The 26,653-nt window shown below is 53.7% G+C and overlaps 1 protein-coding gene across 2 annotated transcripts in view; it reads right to left on the minus strand.

The window, feature by feature from the left end:
* GAS7 (growth arrest specific 7) overlaps window positions 1–26,653 on the minus strand; it is a 202,361-nt gene that overhangs the window by 127,775 nt on the left and 47,933 nt on the right. Inside the window, exon 1 of one of the 2 annotated variants that reach the window (XM_079798334.1) lies at window positions 23,408–23,884. The exons of the other annotated variant lie outside the window; for it this stretch is intronic. The gene's annotated coding sequence lies outside the window, so the exon portion shown is untranslated. Of the gene's footprint in view, window positions 1–23,407; window positions 23,885–26,653 lie in introns of those variants that run through there. 2 annotated transcript variants of the gene reach the window in all.

Consider the following 26,653-nt stretch of genomic DNA (forward strand, 5'->3'; position numbering starts at 1 on the left):
AGCAAATAGGCCAGGGCCAATTCTATCAATTTAACGAAGGACCTTGACAGGGCACCGCAGATACTGCTAAGGGGGTCCGTAAAACCCAGTGGTTACATGAAAGGGGTTTTTTTCCCTTTAAACAAAGGGAAAACCTATGGTTCCTGCTTAGTTTCTTAAGAGAAGGTCAAGAGGTTTGGGTGTGCCTGGGGAAACCCAAAGGAGAGGACCATCAGGGAAGGAGCATTAAGAGTAAGGAGACACCCTACCTGCCCAGATTTCAGAGTGAGCTCAGCCTGGCCGCCCAGGAGGTCCGCACACACAGACTCAACAGCACTTGTCATGGAAGGTTTCTACGAGCCCTGGCCGGTGTGCCTCAGTTGGTTGGGTGTCACCCCATGCACCAACAGGTCACCAGTTGGATTCCCAGTCAGGGCACATACCCAAGCTGCGAGCTCGATCCCCAGTGGAGGGCGTGCAGGAGGCAGCTAATCAATGTTTCTTTCTCACATCAATGTTTCTCTCTCTCCCTTCCTCTCTCTCTAAAATCAATAAAAACATATTTTTAAAAAGGTTCCTTTGGGAGCCTGGCATGTGCTTGTCCCAGCACAGCAAGGCGTCTGTCAGTCCCCGGACACGGAGACCAGGTGTCTACACTGGCATCTACGGGGCCCACCGCACCTGCAGACACGCTTCCCCCATAGAGAAATTCAACAAAGCTTCCCCGACTTGTGTCGAGTGAATAAATGAAGGGAGAGTGCTTCCTGAACAATTTCCTCAAGCAGTCTGGAAGCTTTCGCATTATAAAGAGGACCGACCCAGCAAGCCTGAGGGTCTCAGAATAGCCGTGGGCCACCGCTGAGCTGGGAAAGAAGGTGTGTGGCTGGGTCCAGGGGCAGGTGCCACGCGCGCAGGCCTCTGCACGGCAGGGGAGGAAACAGTGCTGGCGACCATTCGTGGCACTGATATTCCGACATTCTGGGCCCCTAAGCTGAAGCGAGGAAATGTTTGGGGACACGGGCCCCAAGTGTTCCAACAACAAGTTCTTTGGCCACTGGCTGCCTCTCCTTAAACCCGTGCAGGCCGGGCTGGCGAGCGGCTCCACGCAGCACTAATGGCCGAACATCTCGTACAAGCTCAGCCAGCACTCTGACGGGACGCGCAGGGAACGCTCACAGGCCCGGTGTCTCTCCCAGAGAAATAAATCACCCTTAATTGCACAGGGCGCGTTGCCACGCCATCCTATTTGTGGAGTGGCTGCTCCGGAGGGGCGAGCGCAGTGGGCACGGGACCCGGGAAGCAGCGTCCGAGTCAGCAGGTCCTGATGCAGAGCAGGCAGGGCTGGGCGTGAAGTGCAGCGTCTGGTGGCAGTTGTCTGGTGACAGTCGGGAGAGGAGAGAATTCCTGAAAGTCCCCCTGGCCCCACCTTCCCGGTCCAGACGCCTGGCGTGCGGCATTAACGAAGAGGAAGTAGGAGCAGAAAAAGCAGGATGAGGTCTGGGTGAGGTCAGGGGCCTCTTCCAGCCAATCCTCCAGCCCAAGGGGTGGGCCCCAATTTGGCAGAGCTTCGCAGCCAGTACCGAGGGAAACGTGTTTGGCTGACTGCTCCTCGGTGTCCTCAAGATAAAGTAAGCCACCTGCTCGGGGAAGCACAACCGTTCCTGCCCTCTCACTAGAAGAAATTGCTCCCAAGGGCTCAGAGAAAGAGAACACGCGGCTAAAAGAGAAATCTTTAAAGACCACGAGTTTCAGAGCGCTGCTCACGTTAACCCTTGTTTGAACCAAAACCTTACAAAGCCGTGGCTGGGTACCAGTTTCCGGCTGCAGTTCCCGCCTCCCAGGTGTCAGAAGGCCTGGCCAACTGGAGAAGGGAAAATAAGAAGCAAGAAAAGGAGGCAGGGTCTGGTGTGAATAATCCCTCATCTTTCATAACCGGGCAGCAACAGAGGGCTGGAGTTAATAAGTCTTGAAACATCTTAGCATTTTACTTAAACTGTTGGCAGTAACTGCCAGGAGAACTAAAATTAAAAGCGCGGCTGGAAAGGGAGAAGTGGGGGTAGGTGCGCTGCTTTGCACTCTAAGCCCTTCGGTCCGGTTTTCGTTTATTTTTAACCACGTGCGCGTTGTTACTTTTGCTAAAAGTAAAAACAAAGGGTTTGAAGTTACGGCATGGAAAATGAAGACGGATGGATGAGATGCAAAGGACAGAGTGTGTTGTTCCAGGGATAACCTTGAGTTTGCTTTGGTTGATAAAACAAAAAAGAAAGAAAGAAAGAAAAAAATCTCTCGAAAACTTCAGAACTATTCAGAACAGATCTCTGCAACACCCCTCACAACCACAGACACAGCACGTTACACCCCACAGTGGAGGACGCTACCCCCGGAGGCCCCTTAAAGTCCAGACGAGGCCGTCCAGGCAGGTTTCCGGCCCTGACTCTTTCAAGTCAACTAACGTTCACGGGAATGCAATTTGCCTAAGAACTTAGGTCCACTTTCCCGCCCTGGTTACAGCCTGCTCTGGGCTTTGGGAACCTAGTGGGGGCGTGGAGAAGTTCAGGCAGCGACACCAAGGCTCCTCATTTCCAAAGATACTGGAGCATTTGCACAAAATCACTGACTTGTGGGGACTTTAAGCTGGTTAACGTCCTCAGTTTCCGGTGAGGAGTTGGAGCGCCCAGATGGGACATGAGATTGGCCAGAAGTCATGACACTCCCGGGAAGCAACCTCAGAACTGGGTTCTGGGAGCCCTGATCCAGTGCTCTCTCACTATGCGGGTCTCCTGGAGCACTTGGGCACAGGAGCAGCTACGTGAAAAGAGGGTTTCATGTCAAGGGTGGAGTAAACCAAGTCTTTCAGAGGATGGAACACATCCTGACTCCAAACCTGATTCCCCATCTTCCTGCATGACCTCTGCCTCAGCCACACACAGCCAAGTGTCGCTCCCACCTGGGGCAGCAAGAGCCACACACAGCCAACCATCGCTCTCGCCTGGAGCAGCAGGAGCCACACACAGCCAACCATCGCTTTCACCTGGAGCAGCAAGAACCTAACTGCTCTCCTGGTTTTTATTGAGGCCACCACCTCCCATTCATTCTCCAGCCAGAGTGAGTCTTCTAAAAGACACCTCAAAAATCATGACATGATAGATAATCCACAGAGACCAGGAGCAGACTGGTGACTGTCAGGGGCTGGGGGTGAGGGGTGCATCCTGGTGGATCACTCCCAAATCCCACTCCGGCTCCACTCGTGTGACAAACCACGTTCTTCCACCACAGAGACACCAACACCTCAAATTCAACACGTCCCAAACCAAAGTCCATTCCCAAACCACTCCCTTCCATACATCCATATTTATGTTTATATTTATACTAGTGACCCAGTGCACATTGAAAGGAAATTAATTAGAAGGTGACCGGCGGGACAGGACTGGGTGAGATGGGTCAGACACGCCCTGGAGCCAACCTCCCGCAGTCCCTTCCCTGCTGTCTGCAGAGTGAGCCAGGTCCCTCTGGCAGGCGGGGTCCCTTGGCCTAGCCTGCGGGGATCGGGCCGAAACCGGCTCTCTGACATCCCCTGAGGGAGAGCACCCTGCAAAGTTGCTGTCATACAGGGTGTGGAACACAAACGCAAGTGTGCAGTAAACCAGAGTCAAGGCCGACAGTGCCCCAGCAACAACATAACCCATAGCTAAAGGTGGAATTGCGCGGCCCCGCAAGGAATCTGGCTCCCTTCTCTCTGGTTTCGGGGTGCATCACCCGAGAACCGCCATTGCCAAGTCACTGCAGCTCGGCAGCTCCTGCATTGAGCGTCTGCCCCCTGGTGGTCAGTGTGCATCATAGTGACAGTAGGAAGGACATTTAGCATATTAGCCTTTTATATATATAGATTCCTAGCTCCCAGAAGCCCAAACCCCAGATCTGACATCTTTGTTTTTTTCATTTATCAAATTCCCCACACTCAATCCCTTCCAAAATGGTCTTTAAACATCATGAGTTTCCTAGGATTGTTCATTTTAACCCTCAATCTGAACTAAGTCCTGAGGAGGCCATCCCAGGTATGTTTCCAGCAGCAGCTCCTACCACCCAGATGCCAGTGAAGGCCCCACCAGGAGAGGTAGTGAAATAAGGAGAAAACGATCACATTTGGGGGAAGGTAAGGAGGGGACCTCCCAAGTCCTGCAAGAAGAAGACCGCCAAGTCTTACCTATTCAACCACCAAAATCTCTCCAGATTTTCTCCCCACCAGCCCCTCTTCTGTTTACCATGACTGTGTCCCCTTACTGCTCGGACACTCGGGGCTCGGCCAGGGTCCTGGGACACCCAGAACACGTGAGGCCTGTAACCCAGAGAAGGAGGGGCATCCGTGCCAGCGGCAAGCCCTGGCCTTGCGAGCTTGTGGGCTCCCCTCCCGTCTGCTTTCTTTCTCACGTTTTCACAAAACTCGGGCCTCAGAATTGTGGGAACCCACCTGGGCTCCAAGCCTCTGGCCAGCTCTGCAGTAGGCATAGCCAGGACACACGACAACTTCCGGCCCTCGCTCCACGTCTGGAGGGGCCCACTTCCTTTTGCCCAAGAGATCCTGGGGAGCCCCGGATTCCTGTTAGGTCCCAGAGTTCCCATTCACCTCCCAGCGCCCCTCCCTCCTGCCCAGGGAACCCTGAGTGAGAGCCCCTGGAGGAGCAGCATCTGCAGGGGAGCAATGCCTGGGGGCCTCTCCTGGGGCTGCCTGGCCAGGAAAGCAGGAGGGGCTTCCTCAGCTGAGGCACAAGGACTCTTCCAAGCACAACTCCCATCCGCTCCGGCAGCTGGGCCTGCCCTTGCCTTTCCCCTCTCCCATGCTGCCCTTCAGCGACCTTTTTGCTCAGATATTTACTCTGCATTCACCACACAGAATGAGCCCAACAGGGCAGAGGGAGCAGGTGGCCCAGGCACCTAGAAGGAAGGAGCTTCCTTTGCCTAAAGTGGGCCAGGGCTTCCTGTCCCAGTGACCACAATGGCGATGGCAGAGGGAGAGTAAAAGATGGGATTGGAGAAGGTACGGGGGTCAGCTCAGGGCTGTGGGAGCCATGCGTGCCCCTGCCCCCTGCCCCCCGGCCAGGCCCTCGCCCCCTCCTGAACATAAATGATCACAAAAGGCTAACTAAGGGGCAGAGTTGTGGCCATGGGCATGGAGACGAGAGACGGGTATTCGACATCCACTAACTGCTTCCAGAACCTTCTGGAAGGCCTGCCTCCTCGTGCTTGTGAAATAGGCCTGCGGGATTTGATGATCTATCTCGGAGGCCCCTTCCAGCATCACTGTCTGTGAGTCACTGGAAAAAGCAGAGGAAGCTGGGGACACGCCAGGCCACCCTCCCTCTGCCACGCCCTGTTTACCGAATCGCGCCTGGGCACCAGCCACTTGGGTCAGGATGTGTTCCTCGGAGCTCCGGGGAACAGGTTCCACAGGGCCCGGCCGTGCAGAAGGCCTGCTGTTTCCACCAGAGCCCGAAGCCAGAGCAGGCAGGGACTCGGTAAAGCCCTCTGACCAGTGGGAAATTTACACATGTCACAGTGTCCAGTGATCCAAGAGGGGCATCCTCCCACTGCCCTGGGGGTTCTGGCAGATGTCCGCTGCCTACCCTGGCGCTGCGCGGTCCTCTCCACCCACATTGGAGGCCAGGAAAGGGAGAGGAGAGGAGGATGCATCTATTTATTCCCCTCCTTTTTGTTCTAAAGGCCCAGGAAGAAACGGTGAGATGGAGACACCCAGCCCGATAGGAAAGAGAGCCACCAGGCCAGGCAGCCAGCGCAAGCATGCCCACGTACATGGAACTTGATTCGGAAAAGTGAGTCTCCGTGACTTTTGCAAGATCCGTCGCCTGGGTGCGCCACCTAAATGTGCCAGTCCATACGGTGCCCTCTGCCCAGTCTTCCTCCCAGGGCCAGTCTCTCACAAACCTAACACACCCAGACCTGACAGCATGAGCAGCTAACTTCCTCCAAACTCACTGGAAGCTCAGCCTCCGTTTCATATCAAAAGGCATATGACAGGGACAGGAAAAGGCGGGACTTGTCTCTCCGCTGGGCCTGAGGAATACTCCTAGCTTCTGAGTCCAGCTCCTTTCACCCACATTGGAGCCCAGGAAAGGAAAGAGAGAGGAGAGGAGGGTGCATCTATTTATTCCCCTCCTTTTTGTTCTAAAGGCCCAGGAAGAAACAGAAACTTGTTGAAAGGAGGGCTTGGTGGAATCATTCAGGTTTAACTGCTGTTGAAATGAGTAATTCCCAGGGTTCCTTGCAGCCTTGCCTTTATGATTAATTTCATTATATTTCTAGCCCAACCTGCAATTTCGTCTCCTGTAGGCACAGATTATCAACATTTTACTGTCAGGCTCCTTTAAAGAATGGCCTCTATCTGCCTGCTTTGGTGTCCTCACCATCGTGTTCCCTTCTTAATGACTTTGCATGGGCATGGGCTCACGCACTCTCACAGTTAAAACAGGGAGCACTGCCTCCCACAGGCCTTTCTAGGCCTTATCCTCTCCCCACCCCGTCTCCGTGAAGCCTCTGCCTTCATGGGTTCAAATGTTTCCATTAACTTTGGTGACACTAACCATTTAGCTTCCCTCTCTGCCTGAGAGCTGGACCAGTTCTCTCAAATCCCACCCAGGCTAACATCAAGGACTCCATCACTTCCACGTCTCACCAGTTACCATTTTGGGTAGATTTCCATCCTCCTATGTCTAGAAGCAATCGACCGTGATTTCCTTTTGGGTACCACTCTTATTCCTTTCTCAGTCCATATGGTTAGGGTGGGGCTGACCCCACCTCTCAGCCATATCACCGGAGGCTCCATTTGATTTTCTCCTTTCTTTCTTTTTGGAATTACTGTGAGCTTTCAGACTCTTTCTGAGCAGGTTGCTAATGTAGAAACTGCAGCCAACCCAGAGAAAAGGAAGGCCAAATCAGGGAGACTCCCGATGCTACCGCCTTGGCCTCCTCTCTTAGGTGCACATTGCCGTGCAACAAATTACCCCAAAACTTAGTGTCTTCAAACAACAGATATTTATCATCTCAGTTTCTGTGGGTCAGGAATCTGGGCACAGGTTACCCAGACCTCGAGCCTCACCTGGGGTCTCTCATGAGGCTGCAAGCAAGGTGCTCGCAGAGCTGTGGTCGTCTCAAGGCTCAACTCGGGGAGAATCTGCCTCCAAGTTCCTCACGTGGCTGCTGGCAGGCCAGGCCCTCGCGGGCTGTGGAGGCCTTGGTCCCTCCCTGACTTTTATCACAGTCCAGTCATGGGTTTTGATGAATCGATGGTAGGGCCCATCTTATAAGCTGGGCTCTCTTATAACCTCTTTGCTCCTCTACCCTTGTTCATGCCTGGGCTGCATGGCTCAAGGGCCCTATCATTGGAGTGCCTGCTTTGACATTTTCTAAGATGCCTGGGACGACCAAGGGCTGGTAGAACCATCTGAGTAACCCCCTCCCCAGGCCCAAATGGGTCCCTCCACACATCAACCCCAAGCATAAGGTAGACCAGATGCCCCAAGGAACGCTGAACTGTGTGTAGTAGGGTCATCCAGGACAATGTGAGGATCCAGAAGGGCAGCCTGGTGAGCAGCCTCGGTGGGACTATGTGAGCACCTAGAATGGTCATGCTGATTTGGGGTGACTCAAATGGTTTAAACAGATAGGGGCCCACACATCCTTGGAGCAGTCCTGCCTCTACCTCACCTTGGCCACCTACGCGCCTGGCCATCCCCTTGACCTGGCATTTTTAAAGCCATGCTTCTTAAGCCTGGATAAATATCACCTGAAGAACTTTTTAAAAAGGGGGGGTGGCTGGGATCCATACCCATTAATTCAGAATCTCAATCAAAATAAAAATCCCCAGACCCTTTTGTAAGTTCCCCATATAATCCTGACAATGAGCAGACCAGACCTGCTTTAAATGGATAGCCACAAATCTCAAAAAGGTACTCAACTCGTGCTACTCTGCCCTAAATGTAAGGTCAATAGACAAATAATTCAGGCATCCCCTGGGCACAGCGGGAAATTGTGTGTCTTCCTACGCTTCCCATTGCAGAAGGGCCGTGGATTCTGGCTTGTCAGTGTGGTGTCCAAAGACAGCAGCTTCAACATCACCCGGTAACTTGTTAGAAATGCAGAATCTACATTTTAACAAACCCCCAGGTGATTCACTTGCAAATTCAAGAAGCACAGTTTAAACCATCTATCAACCCTACCACAGTTACCCCGTGGATTTGTTTTCCATCTTCAAAACAACAGTTTCATACTCTTTCTCAGATAATGGATTTTCTCACATTTCACTTAGTCATAAGCAATCTACCAGGAACTATTCAACCCACTGCCCAAATTCCATCCCACCCACATCAGTGCCCACATTCTCAGCCTTCCCTCCCATTACAGGGGCTAAAGGGCTGTTCTACCTGCTCTCTACTTATCAGCACATAGCACCTAGTTTTGAGAGAGAGAAATATCCTTTGACCCCTCATTCTCCAGTCCTGCCTATTCCTTCACTTCTCATCACAGCAAATTTTTCACCTCCAATGTTCTCCTACCCACTCCACTGAGCCTGCTCTCCCAATGTCACCAGTGACCTCCATGCTGTTACCAAATCCAAGGGCACCTTGAACTCTTCTAGAGTCCTTGGCCAGCCAGCAGCATTCGCCATTCCCTCCTTCTGGAAACCATGACTTCTCTTGGCTCCCATGGCCCCTCACGTATTTTCTCAAGGAGTCTCTTTCTGGATCTCCCTCCTACGCCCAGTCTTTTTAAAATATGTTTTTTATTGATTTTTTAGAGAGAGGAGAAAGGAGAGGGATAGAGAGATGGAAACATCGATGAGAGAGAAACATCATCGGTTGGCAGCCTCCTGCATGCACCCCTACTGGGGATCAAGCCCACAACCCAGGCATGTGCCCTGACCTGGAATCAAACTGAAGACCTCTTGGTTCCTGGGTGATGCTCAACCATTGAGCATTGAGCCTATGCCAAGTCTTAAACATTGCAGCAATCTCTTATCCCTGCCCCTTTTCTACCTATTCACTCTCCTTAGTGGCTTGACCCTAAGCCACTCATGGCTTTAAATACCTTCTGTTTCCTGATGATCCTAAATTCACATCGCTAGCCCTGACCTTTCCCCATGTCTCCCCAGCTACTTGCCATCTCTAGATGGATGCTCAGCAGGAATCTCTAAAGTCCAAAAAAAGAACCCCTCTTCCTCACCTCCAAAAACAAAACAAAACCTGCTCTCCATGCCTCATTTTAGCAAATGCCACCACAATCCATCCTGCTGCTTACGCCCCAAATCTAGGATCATCAAGTTCTCCCACCTTCCCCACTCAGTCTCTCTTTATTCCCATCAGTCTACTATCAAAACTCATCCGGAAGCCATCCACATTTCTCCATTTCCACTGCCACCACCCTAGGCGCCATCTACACTCCCCATAGCATTACAATGATCTAACTGTGCACCTTGCCCCACTTCTCATCCTTTACAACTCATTCTAAACACGGCAGCGAGTGAATGTATAATACATGAATCAGATGATGACAGCCTTAAAGTAAAATCACCTGAAGACTTTATACTCTTCTTAGAAAAAAGATCCAAACTATTTAGCCTAATTTACAAAGCACTGAAGTCTGCCTTCTTCGTCTACCTCATCTTATGTCGTTTTATACCACTCTCTCTCCAGCCACACTGACCTTCTAGCTCTGTGCTGTTCAACACAGAAGACATAGCCGTGTGTGGCTAGCTGAATTTCAGTTAGCTAAAGCTAAAATAAAATGCAAACTTCAGTTCCTAAGCCTTACTAGCCACACTTCAAGTGCTCAGTTGCCCCACAGGGCTGGAAGCCACATGGCTAGTGCCCATACGGAACATTTCCATCCCCCAAAGTTCTACTGGGCAGGGGCTGCTCTAGCTGGTCCTCGCATGGGGCAAGTTTCGTCCTTCCTGGTGGCCTTTGCACTCACTGTACACTATATGCCTGAAGTGCCTTCCCTCCATCTCTTCCCACGGCTGGATCTAGACATCAGCTTCAATGTCACCTCCTTGGAGAGGCCTTCCCTGGACACCCAGACTAGAGAAGCCACCAGCTGGTTGTTCCCGATCACAGGAACCAATCTAAGCCTCCAGAGCATTTCCCACTGGCTAATGCTCTTCTGTTTATTTGTGTTTGCTTATTGCCTAACTCCACCATGCCACTCAGCCCAAAGTAGACTTACATGATCAGGGACCTTGTTCATCTAGCTCACCTCCACACCCCAGCTCCTCCTCTGCGTTCCAGGGGTAGAGTGCCTGGCACTCTGCTCAGTTAGCATTAACCGACTGTTAGACCTGTGTCACGTTCACATTTCCCCTTACACCTCTCACAACCATCACTGTTTCTCCTTTTTCCCTGCCACCACCCTCTCCGAGCCTTCACCCATTCCACCCTGACAGTGCTACACACAGAACCCTGCCTGCCTCTGCCTCCAGCCAACCCTGCCAACTCTTCCAAGAAGGTTCATCTTGCTACTATTCCTCTTGTCAAATTCGAGTCGCTGCCCCTGCCCCTCTGGACCCAAATGGCCTCCATGTCCCCAACTGTGGCAAGTGTGCTCCTACCTCAGTGCTGCTGGGAAGGTCTATCTCTCTGCTGTAGCACTCTCGCTGCTCCTTGGTGAAGCCACACCTTCGCTGCCTTTGCTGCCTTTGCTGCCTTCCAGGTGTGGCACAGGTGGCTCCTCGGCAGACACTGCCCCTCCTCTGGCCTTCCCTGGCACTTCCTGTCTGCAGCCCTGCTCTGGCACTTACTCACAGAAGACAAGAAGTTCCACCTCCCACATGCACGCACACAGATAATCCCTGAGATTATTACTAAAAGCAATGGTTCTCCAGCTTTGCTGGGGATCAGAATCACCTGGAAAGTTCATAAAAAACACACGGGTCCAGGCTCACTGAAGTAGGCTATGGCCTGGGCCTCTGGCCTTTGTCCACGTTCCCTAGGTGCCTCGGAGACCCACCAAATTTGAGATCCACCGATGAAGAACATCAGATCTGCCACAAAAGTTGCTCAAGCTCTGCCGTTTCCACCAGCTCAGAATACCTGGATGTGAGCAACTGGATTAGCAACCTTCGATCACAGACTTGCTCTTCACCAAGTATTGACAGTTACCCCAGCGACAGGCTGAAGATGCCCCCAAACACATCCCCACCCTAATCCCGTACCCTGCAAATGTCACCTTACATGACCAAAGGGACTTTGCAGGTGTGATTAAGAGTTTTTAGCCTGGGAGGTTATGCTGGATTATAAGAGGTGGGGCCTAAATACACTCACAGGGTCCTTATAAGAGGGAGAAAGAACAAAGAGGGCAGGAGCCTTTGTGAGAACCGAAACAGGGGGTGGGGAGGGAGAAGAGGCAATATGATGGGCAGCCATGAGCCAAGGGAAGAGACTCTAGTCCAGTGGTTCTCAACCTTCCTAATGTCGCGACCCTTTAATACAGTTCCTCATGTGTGGTGACCCCCAACCATAAAATTATTTTCGTCGCTACTTCATAACTGTAATTTTGCTACTGTTATGAATCGTAATGTAAATATCTGTGTTTTCCGATGGTCTTAGGCGACCCTGCTAGCGGACCCACAGGTTGAGAACCACTGCTGTAGAGCCTAAGACCTTTGGAAAACACTGATATTTACATTATGATTCATAACAGTAGCAAAATTATAGTTATGAAGTAGCAACGAAAATAATTTTATGGTTGGGGGTCACCACAACATGAGGAACTGTATGAAAGGGTCGCGGCATTAGGAAGGTTGAGAACCACTGCTCTAGAAGATGGAAAGGAGAAGGAACAGATCGCCCTGCAGCCTCCAGAGGGAGCCAGCCCTGCGACACCTGTTTTAGCCCCATAGACTCAGGTCCCACTGCGCACCTTAGGAACTAGGGGAGAGTACATGTTTAGCTTTAAGCAAGTTGGTGTCGATTCATTACAGCAGCAATAGAAAATGAATACACCTCCTCTTCTTACCACCAGGTAAAGTTCTTTTAAAAAATCTATTGTTTAACTAAAGGCCTGGTGCACGACATTTGTGCACTGGGGCGGGAGGGGGGGGGGTCCCTCAGCCCAGTCTGCACCCTCTCGCAGTCCAGGACACCTTGGGGAATGTCCGTCTGCCGGCTTAGGCCCACCACCACTGTAGCACTCGCCAGCTGTGAGCCTGGCTTCTGAATGAGTGGCACTTCCCCCGTGGGAGTGCACTGACCACCAGGGGGAAGCTCCTGCATTGAGCGTCTGCCCTTTGGTGGTCAGTGTGCATCATAGTGACCAGTCGTTCTGCCGTTAGTTGATTTGCATATTAGCCTTTTATTATGTAGGATTAATGTGGACATACATTATATTAGTTTTGGGTGTAAAAGATAGTGATTAGACATTTATATAACTTACGACGTGATCATCCCAATAAGTCTAGTAGCCACCTGACATGACACATAGCTATCACAATAATTATTGACTATGTTCTCTATGCTGTACATGACAGCTCTGTGGCTATTCTTATAACTGGCGATTTGTACAGCTGAAACCCTTTCAACAAGGTAAAGTTCTAAGTGTACAGGATCATGATTTCCTAACTCATGCATCTGTATTTAACTCATATATTGAAAAATAGCACAAGATACCCACCTGGGCAGGGCTCGCTTGCTTCTTTCACACCTGTGCCCACAGTGCCTGGCTCAGTGGCGCTGTTATATCTGTGGATGTCAAAATTCCTCAAGGAAGGCCATCATTCCAAGTTGGAATCTGGGGCCCTCCCTGATGGGCCTGGTAGCCTCGCCCCAGTGGTGTTTCCAATAGAGAAATACACAAAATCCGAAACAGACAGGTCACCGGACCTGCACTCCCTGGGGGAGAACGGCTGCTGTATTTGACTGGAGGAAAGTAGACCGAATACACCCTGCTTCTCAGACTCTTCTCCTCCCGAAAGTGCCCAGCTTGGAGGTGTGCGTTTCCAACATGGTACCCACTAAGCACAAGTAACTATTTAAATATAAATTGATAGCCCTAGCTGGTTTAGCTCAGTGGATAGAGCATCGGCCTTCGGACTGAAAGGTCCTGGGTTCGATTCTTGCAAGGGCACATGCCTGGGTTGTGGGCTTGATCCCCAGTAGGGGGCGTGCAGGAGGCAGCCGATCAATGATTCTCTCTCATCATTGATGTTTCTGTCTCTCTCTCCTCTCCTTTCCTGTCTGAAATCAATAAAAATATTTTTAAATATAAATTGATTAAAAATAAAACTGAAGACCCATTCCTCAGTCACACTAGCCATATCTCAAGTGCCACACGTTGGTGGTTACTGTATTGGGTGGCACAAATATAGAACATTTCCATCATTGTGGAACGGTCTAGACCGTGCTGGCTTAGAGCATCTCTCCAGGAAGCCTTAGCTCCAGCTCCCCCTCCAGCCCTCCGACCAGAAAATCTTGAAGAGAAACACAGCCACCATGCCCCACTCTACCCTGGAATCCTCTCGAACATGTGTCTTAGGATGCACAGCTAGAAATGGTATCTAGAGATACTTGCCCAGGCCTGACTTTGCACTGAGAAAACGGCTCTTTGGAAAGTGAGAAGCAGAAGTAGCAGGCAGGGCGAGGGAGCTGCAGTCATACAGGCCTCGTGCTGGGCGCGGTGGGGGGAGATGGAGATTAGAGAAAGGGAGAAGTAGAAAAAGATAAGGGAGTGGCACGTAAGAGATGGAGTCTAGTGATGTTATCATGAGCAGAAAATTCAGATGCCAAAAAAAGGAGGTCTCCCGTGAGGGCTGAAACATGTAAACAATCTGCAAGACAGCGGCTGAGAAGGGTCCACAGGAGCAGGGTCCTCTCCCTGCGCCTGCGGGAGCCTGGACGGGCCCCACCCTCTCTGCCCCCTGGGAGGCAGTGACAGTGCGGGGGGAGATGAGGGAGGAAACCAACCCAAAGCAGGGACACAGAACTCTTCCAGACAAAAGATGTGGAAATGTGCAAGTGCATGGTGCTGGCGGGGCTGAGGGCAGCGGGCACCCGGGACATGGCTGGTGGACGGGTAAGCTAGACCTGCCTGGCTGGAGGCAATCTGGCACTTTCCATCAAAATTACAAACACTGTCCTGACCGGTTTGGCTCAGTGGATAGAGCGTCGGCCTGCAGACTGAAGGGTCCTGGGTTCAATTCCGGTCAGGGGCATGTACCTTGGTTGCAGGCACATCCCCAGAAGGGGTTGTGCAGGAGGCAGCTGATCGATGTTTCTCTCTCATTGATGTTTCTAACTCTCTATCCCTCTCCCTTCCTCTCTGTAAAAAATCAATAAAAATATATTTTTTTAAAATTGCAAACACTCTCATTGCTCCAGCCTTTCAACTTCAGGATGCAATCCTTCAAAGACACTCACCCATGTGTGGCACGATGGACATACAAGGGCACCTCAGCGGGTAAAGGTAAAAGGAAAAGATTAGAAGCGACCTGTACACCTATCAGTTCTGGGAGGTGTGACAAAGAATGCTTTCTAGTGACTGAACTCCAAGATACATCGTTGCATTTAAAAATCAAACAGTAGCAGCAGCAGGTGCAGAAGAAAGAGGGCGCTACCTCCTGTGTGGAGGAGAAGGGAGGTAAATGCCTGCACTGTTTCTGAATCCCCACAGCAAACTGGGGACCCGTTTGCCTCTGCGGAAGGGAACTGACAAGAAGAGGGCAGGCGTGCACAGGGGCCAACCTTGCACTCTAGATTCCTGAGGGCCTTTCAAATGTCAGACCTGGTCTACGAATGACCTGTTCAGTAAGGTCCAATGAGCCAAGACACACCTCTGGGTGTACACTCAATGGAAAGTCTAAAGCACACCCGTCCGCCCCTTTGCAGTGACGTCACCATCTCAGTGGGAGGCAGCACCTGCCCAGTGAGGGGCCCCGGGCACCAGCTGCACAGCAGTCATGAGCTCCCAGGGGTGCCAGGCGCCTCCGCTTCCTCTCCCTGCTGAGCGTGTCTGGGGACTCTGAGGAGGAATCCCCAAACCCTCGGCCCTCCGCAGATCTGGGCTGTGACCCAGCCTTGGAACTAACCAGGGACTGTCCTTCCTCCCTCCCCCGACCCCCACATCCCAGCCTCCAGGTCCTGCTTCCAACCAGGGTGTCCCACAGCCACCGCCGAATGATCCCCTGCCAGCCTCTCACTCGGGACGAGATGAAAGCCAGCCCCGTGGCTACCGTCTGATAATCACTGTGGACACCAGATACCAGCCTGTGTCAGGTCTGGGTCCAATCAGCCACCCCCACACGACGCCATAGCAACAAAGGTAATATTATTGTTCTAAAAAGAACCCCCCCCCCACACACACACACTGTGTTGTGTGGCAGCTTTGAAAGCCACAGAGATAACGTATTCCACACCCTACAACTTTTGCCTCTCACTTCCCGGCAAGGCAGCTTCTTCAGTGGGAAGTCACAGGCTTGCGGCTGTCACCTCGCCAACCACCCCAAATGTGTGCCCAGGAAACCGGCAGGAAGATGAGTCCCAGGCGAGCCAAAGAGGGGCTGCGCTCCGCCCCGGCCTCCCTCTCGGGGGCAGGGAGGGCCTGGCCAGCTGGAGGCAGGACAGCCACAGAGGTGCGGCTCCAAGCGGCCCTCGGTCCCTCTGCCACTGTCTAGCTGCCTGGCTGCCTTCTCCATGCCAGACCCCAGCTGGGCACTGGGGGTTTGGTGGTTGCAGCAATGAGCCAGCCACACACTAATCTTCAGACCTACATGTGGAAAGCATTAACCCAACTGAAAAGACATAAATTGGGAGGCGAGCTAATGGCACGGAGGAGAGCAGCTCTTCTCAGAGAGCGAGCTGCGTTGCACAAGAGCCAGTGAGTCACCAGCCAGCAGAGGGAGGACCAGCGGGACTGGTGAGTGTGCGGCAGGGGGAGTGGTGCGAAAACACAGCTGTAGGCTCATCCGAATCCCACTTCAGCAGCAGTCTGCAGGGAGGGGCAAGATGTACCTCCCCTCCCCAACTCAAGAAGCATTTCCCAGGGTGGCCTCCCCTGGGGAAGATGGCAGGAGGGAGTCTTCCTAACAGCCAACTGGTCACCCTCACCGCCTGCAGCTGCGTCTCAGGGAAGCCAACCTCACCATCCAGGGAGAAGGCCTCCCTTTCCGTCTTTGCCCCCGCCCCCCCCCCCCCCCCGTGGTGCCATACCCTGTTGGGGCCCCCAAGCCTGCGGTGACCATCGTGGGCATACAGTTCTTGTCCCACCTGCTCACCCATCCTCACTATCCTTTTTTAAAAATATATATATTTTTTTATTGATTTCAGAGAGGAAGGGAGAGCGATAGAGGGACAGAAACATCAATGATGAGAGAGAATCATTGATCGGCTGCCCCTTGCATGCCCCCTACTGGGGATTGAGCCCACAGCCCGGGTATGTGCCCTTGGCTGGAATCGAACCCGGGACCTTTCAGTCCACAGGCTGACGCTGTATCCACTGGGCCAAACCAGCTAGGGCCTCACTATCCTTTCTTATCTTTTCTTCCTTTCCTTCCTTTCCTACCCATCCTCCACACAAAGTGCTGTTGACAAGAAGAATCCCCCAATCTCCCCAATTCCCTGGGAGAACTTCCTACTTTTGTTCAAGACCTTGTCTCACCCTCCAGCTGCTCCACCAAAGCTGACTCCCAGCCTCCAGTTCCATGTGCTGCTCCGAGCAGGCCCCGCTGCCCCTGATGCGGCTGTGGGGAGAAGGAGCCCCCAAACACATCATTCAGCTGGGTGTGGAAGCACCAGGAGTTTGAGCCCTAGGCTCTAGCAATTGCCATGGCAACATCCTAACTTTAAGCAGGACCCGCCTCTCTAGGTCATCTTCATCTCGTGTTGATGAATTCAGAGGTTGGGTTTACAGATCAACTGGGTCCCTCAGCGCCTGACAACGCTACATCAGAGACAAAACTAATTCCCCCAAGTACCTGGCTTCTGTGGGACTTCACAGAACACGCAGAGTAGGGGTCCCTACGCAGAGAGCAATTAACAGGAAGTACCATGGCGCCCTGAGAGGGAAACCGCGTATAGGAGAGACCTTGGCACGTGAGACTGAAATGAACTTAGGGGACACGGGCAGAGAGGACAGGGTAGGAAGTGAGGGCACTTCCATGGCAACGAACCATTCATTTATTCACTCACACATTCCACCGACGTGGACTGGGCTCCCCACGCACCAGACAGCTCTAGGTGCTGGGTGCAGAGATCCGGAACCCAGTGGCACTTCATTGCTGTGAGGCAGACATATGTCCACTCTCTGAGACAGTGATGGCGAACCTATGACACGCGTGTCAACACTGACACGCGTAGCCATTTCTGATGACACGAGGCCTCATGCCGAGGATGAAACATTTGCTGCTCCTGAGGATGAAACATTTGCGACTAGAGTCTTGGAGTTAGTTTTTTTCCTCAAAGTGACACACTACCTGAGTTATGCTCAGTTTTTTGGCGAAGTTTGACACACCAAGCTCAAAAGGTTGCCCATCACTGAGAGATGGTGAACATCCAATTTTGTTGGAAGGTGACAAGTGCTGATAGAATGGAAAAAGCAGAGCAGGATAAAGAGACGGGCGCGGCAGGTGAGCAGAGACTGAAAGGAGATGGGAGGGAACTAGCTTCCAGGGGCTAATCAGCACGGACTACAGGGCTTGGAGTCACTGCACAGATCTATTCTCGACGGCTCTGGGTTCGGAGGCTGCAGTGGGCCTCCTGGGCTAAAGTCGAGGTGCTGGCTCCTTCCATGGGCCCCAGCAGAAAACCTGTGTCCCTTGTCCCTTGCCCCTTTCAGCTCCTGGAGGCCGCCTGCTTCCTTAGCTCACAGCCCCTTCCTCACATCCTCAAACTCTTGCTTCTGTTGTCCCGTCTCCTACTGACCCTACTCTCCTGCCTCCCTCTCATAAGGATTCGTGTGTCATTACATTGGGCCCCCCTGGGTAGTCCCCTCCTTATCTCCAGGTCTGTCACTTCATCACATCTGCGAAGCCCCATTTGCCACGTAAGTAACACAGTCACAGGCCCTGAGGATAAGGACGTGGACCTCCCTGGGGGACCATGACTCACCCACGGCCAGGAGTCAGCTGTGTGGGCTGCAAAGGCCCTCATGAGGAGGCGTGCCTGAAGGTGCGCGGGGACACCACAGAGGCCAGTCCACAGGGCAGCCGTGAGTGAGATGAGTGGGCGAGCGACCCCAAGGTCAGGGCCACGGTGGGGCCTGATCACATAGCTGCTTGTCGGCCACGGTGAGGCTTCCAGCCTTTACTCTGGCCACCCCAGGGCCCCACCGAAACGTTCTGAGGAGAGCGGGTCAGGATCAAACTTACTGTGTAGAAACAACAGGCGGCAGGCTGGCCGAGCAGTCCGGAGGCGGCCGCAATAGTCTAAGGGCACAGGGGTGGTGCCTGGGGCTCAGACCAAGATGACAGGCGTGAAGGTGGGGTTGGGGGTAGGGTGCGAGAAGTGGAGTTTTTAAAAAATCCTTTTGGAAAGAAGTGTCAACATGCTTATCTGACAACCTGAACACAGGAGGGAGGAGAATAGAGGGAGTCGAGGGTTTTGACCCGAGCGGCTGGGAAGACAGACTTGCCATGTACGGAGTAGGAAAGGCTGCGGGTGGCCCACACCTGGGTTGAAAGACCAGGTGTGACGTTTTGGACAGGTTGAAGGGAGAGGTGGCATAAACAACTGGATGCAGGAGTCAGGAGGCCAAAAGCAAAACTATGCGCAAGGATGAGGAATGGGCTCGCTGATCCCCAGTGGAAGGCTCCCACGGGGAGGCTGCGGGGGCTGGGCTGAGGCCCAACCACAGGGCGGAGAATTTGGGTCTGGACTTCACCCTGAGAGTAATGGGAAGCACCCAGGGTGTGGAGACGGCCGTGCCTACCCCGGATTAAGTCTGTGAATCCGGCCCTAGTGGAAAGACAAGAAGACAGAGGCTGAGTACATAGGGATTTGCCTTAGCCCCCAATTGCTCAGCCGAACATTTCCCACTTCTTACAGCCCATAGCGTGAAAACTGAGTTGTGGGGAAGGGAGGGGGAGCAGGGAGGGAGTCGGGAGTGCAGTCCTACCAGAGGCTCCAAAATCCTTAGCTGGCTCTACCTGGTGGGCTCTGGCTTCCCCTGGGGCCCTCCCGGGCCCACTTCAAGTGCCCAGTAAACCAGCAGGACAAAGCAGGGCCAAGCATGGGTGGCCAGGCAGTGTGCATGCCTCCCAGGGGACACAGGTCGTCCCCACTCCCCCGGGGACACTAGCACGATCAACCGGGTCAACAGGCAATGGCTACTGCGAGCAGATTCCAGGGCTAGGTGGCACGGGCGAGTGCCTCCGGGGCCCTCCCACCCATTCGTTCATTAGACAAATATTTAGTAAGCACCCACCAAGTGCCAGGCACTGCTTCTACACCTTTGGGGCCCATTAGTAAATGAAACCAAAGGGGGAAAAGCCTGGCCTTCATGGAGCATTCATTCCAAAAGGGAGGAGCAGAAGATAAAAACATTTAAATAAACCATACAAAAAATTGAAAGGTGATGGCGGGGGGCGGGGAAAGGTTAGGGGATTCAGGAGTGCAAGGGGGGGGGGGCATAGGAGTTTGGGGAGAAGGGTGGCGATTTTAAATAGTTCAAGATGTTACCATTGCTTCTAAGTCACAGCTGATGATCTTTCTAGTTCCTCTGCTCACTTTCTTCCTTCTGCCCCTCATTCATTCATCAACTTGATCAAATAGTCACTGAATGTTCAGCACAGGCCTGCCCAGGCACTCCCTACTCTCATAAAGCTTACATTTTATCAGGGACACAGAACTAAGACAACTAACTTAAAAGGGCTATGAGTGAGCAGAAACTCACTGTGTAATAGCATTCCTGTGAGCATGCCAATCAAAACGAAACACAAAACACGCTGGAACAAAGTGCTGCATGTTCCCCAGACAGTCTGATTCTTGGTCAAGGGCCCCGTGCACTTCCTTCCTCCTACTTCCCATCTCCCACCACACCCCCTTCAGCACCCCCACCTGAGTCCGTTAACACGGCTCCCTTCTCAGCTACCAGAAACCACAACTCAGCGTTTTGGCTGGAAGTGGCCCACAGATGTCCTCACACCGTGCCAGTCGCCGTCCCAAAGCATCTACTGGTTTTAGGGCCTGTCAAGCACCTTGTCCGTTCCATGCTGCAGACCCAGCGTCTCCAGAAGAGCCGACCGCCGTGCTGAGTGGCCGGGCAGCTGCCCTCTCCTCTGACCTGAGCCATGGGTTAGGCAGGTTTGGCTTCCTCCTGCCTGGCTGTGCTCACTCCCAGGGCCGCCGCAGCCCGAGGCCAGGGGCCCAGCAGAGGAGGATGTCATACCTAAGCTGGTTTGGCACCTAGGAGACCACACTATCACGGCAGCTCACTCCTCTGACCACGACTTGGAACTTCTTAGCGGGGGAGGGAGGGAGCCCCGAAGGTTCTTTCCATTTGGAGGAAAGCCAAGGCTAACCTTTGGTGTTCACCCCTGACAGTCTCTTGGTCTCTGGACCCCCCACCTCTTCCCACTCCACATCCAGCTGTGAGCCAGTGGGACCAGTGGAAGACACAGCCACCAAGGAGAAGGAATAGCCACCAGGAACTGGTCCTGCTGCTGTCCATAAACTCCTCCAGGCTCGCCCCCACCCCCCAGCTGCGGGGACTTGAGGAGACGGGCGCTATTGCTTTTCCTTCCCATCCCAATACTGTGCCTACCCCCATGGTCCAGCTAGACCAGGACTCAATCCCAGTCCACGAGTGGAAGGTCTGCTCTTCAAAACACAAGCATGGTTCGCAGCAAAGCTGCTCTGAGCCCTCCACACCGCAACAGCTTCGCAGAGAAGCTCAACAGAGATGCCCAACAGAGGGCTCAGGTCAAGGAGAGGGCAGCTGCCTGGCCACTCAGCACCGCGGTCGGCTCTTCTGGAGACGCTGGGTCTGCAGCATGGAACGGACAAGGTGCTTGACAGGCCCTAAAACCAGTAGATGCTTTGGGACGGCGACCGGCACAGTATAAGGACATCTGTGGGCCGTTTCCAGCAGAAACACTGAGTTGTGGTTTCTGGTAGCTGAGAAGGGAGCCGTGTTAACGGACTCAGGTCGGGGTGCTGATGGGGGTGGGAGAGGAGACGTGAAGTAGGAGGAAGGAAATGCTCGGGGCCCTTGACAAGCTGGGAGTGGAAGAAGAAGGCATATAGAAAAAGGGGGCTAGGGGCCTCTTCCCAGCTCCTCCCATTCAGATCCTTTCTTCCCCTTCACCACAGCCACGGGAAAGCAAAGGCCTGCTGGGAGCTTAAACTGGGGAACCGCCTAGTTGTTCAAACTGGGGGTGCTGATGCATTTAGGATGGGGTAGTGACAGAGCTGCAGGGGCTGGGGTCCTGCACTCCCCTCCATGGGATGGGGACAGAAGGAAGGAAGGAGTATGGGGTGGGACCCGAAGGCATGGAAAGCTGTTTTTCAAACACGCTCCTTATGGCAGTGGTCCTGGAGCGCTGGGATGGGCCGAATTCCCGGAGGAGGGCGCGCTCAGCACAGACTGGGGCTGGGGCACTCGGGGCCTGCATCTCCAGCAAATTCCCGGCTGCAAGTCCAGAAACCACTGCGAGAAGCTGCCTTGGGCTCTGCCGGCTAAAGTGCACTCAGCATCGCCCAAAGGATTACAGGGGGAGCCGGGAGCACGCCAGCCCTCCTGTTAATAGTCCAGTCCTGCTGGTTCCACCTCCCTCCGGACACAGGCGGGCTGAGGGTGGAAGCCCCAGCACAGTCACCACTCCCACAATCGTGGCCCCTGCTTCCTGCCCCGTGGGGCTGCACGAAGAGGCCACTGGGGTCCCCGAACTGCTGCCTTCCACTCAATGCCCAGCCGCTGGCCCTCTCCTAGAGCTTGCTCCCCACCCCAACCACCCCCACCAAGCAAGGGCTCTAGTCCCCCTCCCAGGAACAGACAGGCCTGGCTCCGCAGGGGCGCTCTCAAGGCTGGGAGGGTCCAGTCCGAGTCCCCAGGGAAGGGAAGGGGACAGCAGAGCCCGGGGCAGCTGATCCAGGCCAAGCCCCTCCATCCTGAGCGGAGCCTGGAGACAGTGGGCGGGGCGGGGTGGGGGAGTGTCCACGCATGCACACTGTACCCAGTGTCCCGGCCGCACAATGCACAAGGGGCCAGCGGGGCAGGCAGCCAGGGCCCACTCATGCCAGTACCATCTGGGCGCCCTTGCCAGGTCTTGGAGGGCCAGCTGAAGAAGCCAGACTCTGTCCTGGGGCACAGTCAGGCTCTATTCTTATCTCAAGGGGGAAAGCGTGACTCCCCTCCAGTGAATGGAGGCCCCTGGCGAGGAGGGGGAGGAAACAGAGCCCTCACTGTGCCCAGAGGGCTCCCCACCCGGCTCCCGGCTCCCGGCTCCGACCGGCCCCTCGTGGCGTGGCCTTGCACAAGCCTTCGACAGGGAAGGGCCAGTCCAAGGGCGGACAAGGAAGTGGTTGGTCCAGGGCAGCCCGGCCCTCACTCACACACGGGAGTCCTGGATGAGACCCCCGAACAAAGTCCTAAAGGAACACAGGCTGTGTCCCTAAGGAGGGAGCCAGGTATCCCCTGTACCCCACACACGGGCATGAGCCTGGCTGGCAGAGATGGGCCTCCCTCTCGCCCAGCTCCCCAGCACCCTTCACGGGTGGCACCGGATCTCACTAGGAACTCCTGTTGGGCCTGCAAACCCCAGTGTTGGCCAGCAAATGAGGCGCCGGGCACAGTAGAACTCTCAGGGGCTGTAAAGTGGGTGCTTCCCTCTTCCTTCTGGGGGCCGATCTCAGGAGGAAGACGCCATCACAGGAATGCAGCCTCAGTGGCTTTAATAACAGCAAAAAAAACAAACAAAAGGAAGCAGCCTCCCTGCCCATCACCAGCGGATTTAAATACTAAATAGTTCATCCAGACAACGAGTTCATAGCCAACGCTAAAAAGAAGGCTGTAGATACACTTACTGACGAAGAAAGATGGTCAATTAATATTAAGTTTAGAGAGAAAACCGAGTGTACAACTGCGTGTGCAATGAGATTAAAAACAGGGGAACAAGGGGATTGTTCTTCCTTTCCCAACAGGCGGGAAGAGGGGAGTCACCGGTGACAGCGTGGATTGCGGAGGGCGGGGAGGGCGGGGAGGGCGGGGCTGGGAATGAGGCTGGGTGAGGGTCGCGGGGTGGGAACCGCTGCGGAGTTGGACCAAGTCCTGCTTAGCTTTTTCCTCTGGAGCAGCTCACAGGACTATGAAAACATCCGGAAAATATTTAGCCAGTAAATCTCTTAGAAGCCCTCCGCCCTGTTTTATTTAGTAACATTTCCCTCCCTCTCCCCCCACCCTCACAGACACCCTACCTCCCCTCCCCACTCCCTACCACGGAGCCAGAGGGACGTGGACAAGGTGGCTGGTGCCCAGGGCCGGACCACTGTGGGTGCTGCCGCTGCGGCCTGGACTCGGGTCACACCTGGTTCGCCAAGTCCGAGCGGCCCCCTAATCCCCAGGGGCCCACAGCAAGGGCTGAGGCTGGCAACACCATGTGCGTTCCCTGGACACTGACTCACCAGCAGCGACTGACTCAGTGACTCCAGGGAGGGCACGGGTTAAAGGGGCCTTTCTTACAATAACTTCTCAGAAAGAGAGAGTATTCGCTCCAACTCTTCCTTCTGGGGAATTCCTTGGAGCTGTCAGGAAGGAACTCCATGAATAATGAATGAGTGTGAGGAACAGAGGGAGAGGGAATGCACAGGCACACGCGAGCACACGCGAGCACGACCCTCAAGCTTCCCTCCTGTCCCTGCAAAGTCCACAGAGGTCAGGGGAGCTGCCTGCTGGCCCAGCAACAGCCCTGTTTCGAGAGGCCGATCTGAGCTGAAGGCCAGGAATATGCAGCAGAACCCAGAAGACGAGAATTCTCGTCTCCATGACAGCAGAGTGGATAGAGCCAGCTGGTTCTGGGTTCAAATCCCAGCTCTGCCCCTGCCTGAGCCAGGTGAGCTTCCTGAACCTCGCTGGGGCTCCCTTTCCTCAGCTGGAGAGTCCTGGTAGTGCTGACTGGATACAACCTGGAGCTGGGAGTCTGGAAACCGGGGTGCGAGTGCAGGCAGCCTACTGGATTGGCACGTCTACGCAGGTAGAGGGATGCCACCTGAGGGCTGGGTCCCGGCCGCTGCTGGTAGGTTTGGGCCAGCACCGCGTTGTTCGCTGCCCTTTTTTATTTGAATCAATTACCAACATTACATGACAGAGATTTCATGTCTCCAGCTGGGCATGTGGTCCCCATGACGGCTGATGCTGCCAGTTTCCAGTGGCACATCATTCCTGGCCCCTGACATCTGCATCTGTCACCAGCCCTAGAAACGATCCAACGTTCCGTGAAGTGGGGATCGGCTCTGCTCGGAATGCTGGGGTTAATTCATACGCTGCGGCTCGCGGATACCGGAGAAGAAGCCAGCAGTGTCTCCATCGGCCCCTCCTGGACCCAGCTCCAGCTTACATCAGGGGGACCCCTGGTTTCCAGGGGCCACCGAGTAGCCCTCCCACTTCTGCAGTGTGCAGCCGGGCCAGCTGGGCGCTGACAGGGCAGGGGCTCGGGCTTTGCGAATAGCTCCGTGGTCCCTGGGCTGTGGCACCACGTGGAATGGTTACTCCTTTGCTCCAGAACCCTCATCGTCAACAACCCCACCCGGCTCCCCTGAGAGCATTTCCACTGAACACACATGGAGAGACGGACTGGAGGCTACAACAACCTTCCTGAGAACTTTGATTTTAAAGACACGAGCCTGAACGGGGGAAACGCTGGACCTACGCAGAGAATGCCCTAACCCAGAGCTCTGAATGGATTCCCTCCAAGATGTGAGTCCCGTCTCCATCCCTCCATCCCCATAAGCCCCGAGGATGGATGAGGCAAGCTCCAGCAGCCAGGCTGAATGGACCAGGGCAGAAAGCTGAGTAAATCCAGAATCCCAAGCCCTCCCTACAAATGCTGATTAAACACCAGAACCATGCAAAGATCTTAGCCAATTCCAGAACCACCTCTGGGGCCACTTGAGTCTCTACAGAGCACACGCAAACACTGAGTCAGGGCTCTCAACTTCTGGGGCTCTGCCCTCGGCGTTCAGTTTGGGTGGACTCCCAGGAGCGGCCAGACTGGCGGGGGCTCCGGGTCCAGTGTGCAGGGATCCAGGCCTGGGAGGCCAGCACACAGCCCCGCCTGGGCTGGGGCCCCGAGTTACACACGAGGCCATGCGTGCATCCTCCTGGCCCACACCCGAGGTTCCGGGGCGGCTCCACCGCCCAGCCCCACGTGGGAGGCACAGGCCACAGTGTTCTCCAGAATTCCATTCTGCGGTGGAGCTTCTAGAGGAAACAATTCCCTAATCCCCTTCCTAAATCACGGCCAAGAAGCAACTGGTGGAGCGTCCCACAGATGACGGCTCCCTCGGCCCGGCTGTCCCTGCGCTGACCTCCTGCTGCTGAGGAACCAGTGGGGGCGACAGGGGGTGGGGGCGGGGACCCTGTGCTCACAGACCCACACTCCGGGTCCCACACGTGGTGCACTCTGCTCTGATTTTCAGTCCACAGACCATGGAATTCCAGAGCAAGCTGAGGCCAAGTGCCTCCCCCGCTCACCCGTAACTGGGCCAGAATATAAAACGCAGTGTTTCATTACTTGTATTTATCCAACAACATTGTTCACTGCCCACTTGCATGTTCAGGGAAAGTCTTCACTGAAATCTTGTTTAAAATTGCAAGCAAAAGCATCTTGTAAGAGAGATGATCCCTGCTTGATTTGATTTCTCCCTGTGGGTCAGTCACAAGAAGACCTTTCCCCACCCAGGGACGCAAGTCAATAACACAGTTAAAGAAGCCCAGATGACGGAAGTGCCAAGGCTGTACGATGGGGAAAGAACGGCCTGTGTGGCAAATGGTGCTGGGACAACAGGTGCCCACATGCCAAGAACAGAGCTGGCCCCCTTTCTCACGCCAGTTTTACAACATTAACTCCAAACAGGTCCAAGTTCTCCATGTAAGACCTAAAACTGTAGCTCTCTCAGAAGAAAACAGAGGTGTAAATCTTCATGGCCTTGGACTAGGCAATAGTTTGTTAGGTATGACAACAAAAGCACAAGTGACCAAAAAATAGACATCCGAATTAAAAACTTTTTAAAAAAATATATTTTATTGATTTTTTACAGAGAGGAAGGGAGAGGGATAGAGAGGTAGAAACATCAATGAGAGAGAAACATCGATCAGCTGCCTCCTGCACACGTCCTACTGGGGATGTGCCCGCAAACAAGGTACATGCCCTTGACCGGAATCGAACCTGGGACCTTTCAGTCCGCAGGCTGATGCTCTATCCACTGAGCCAAATCGGTTAGGGCCCAAATTAAAAACTTTTGTGCTCTGAAAGACACCATCAAGAAAGTGAGAGCCCACAGACTAAAAGAAAAATTTTGCAAACCATATATTTGATAGCAGATTTGCAGACTTGTATCTAAAATGTATAAAGAACACTTACAACTCAACAATAAAGACACTTGTTATTTAACCCAATTTTTTTTAAATGGGCGAAGGCTCTGAACAGATCTTTCTCCAAAGAAGATATAAGAACGGTCCATGA

This window comes from Cnephaeus nilssonii, assembly GCF_951640355.1.
Source record: "Cnephaeus nilssonii genome assembly, chromosome: 19".
NCBI lineage: Eukaryota > Metazoa > Chordata > Mammalia > Chiroptera > Vespertilionidae > Cnephaeus > Cnephaeus nilssonii.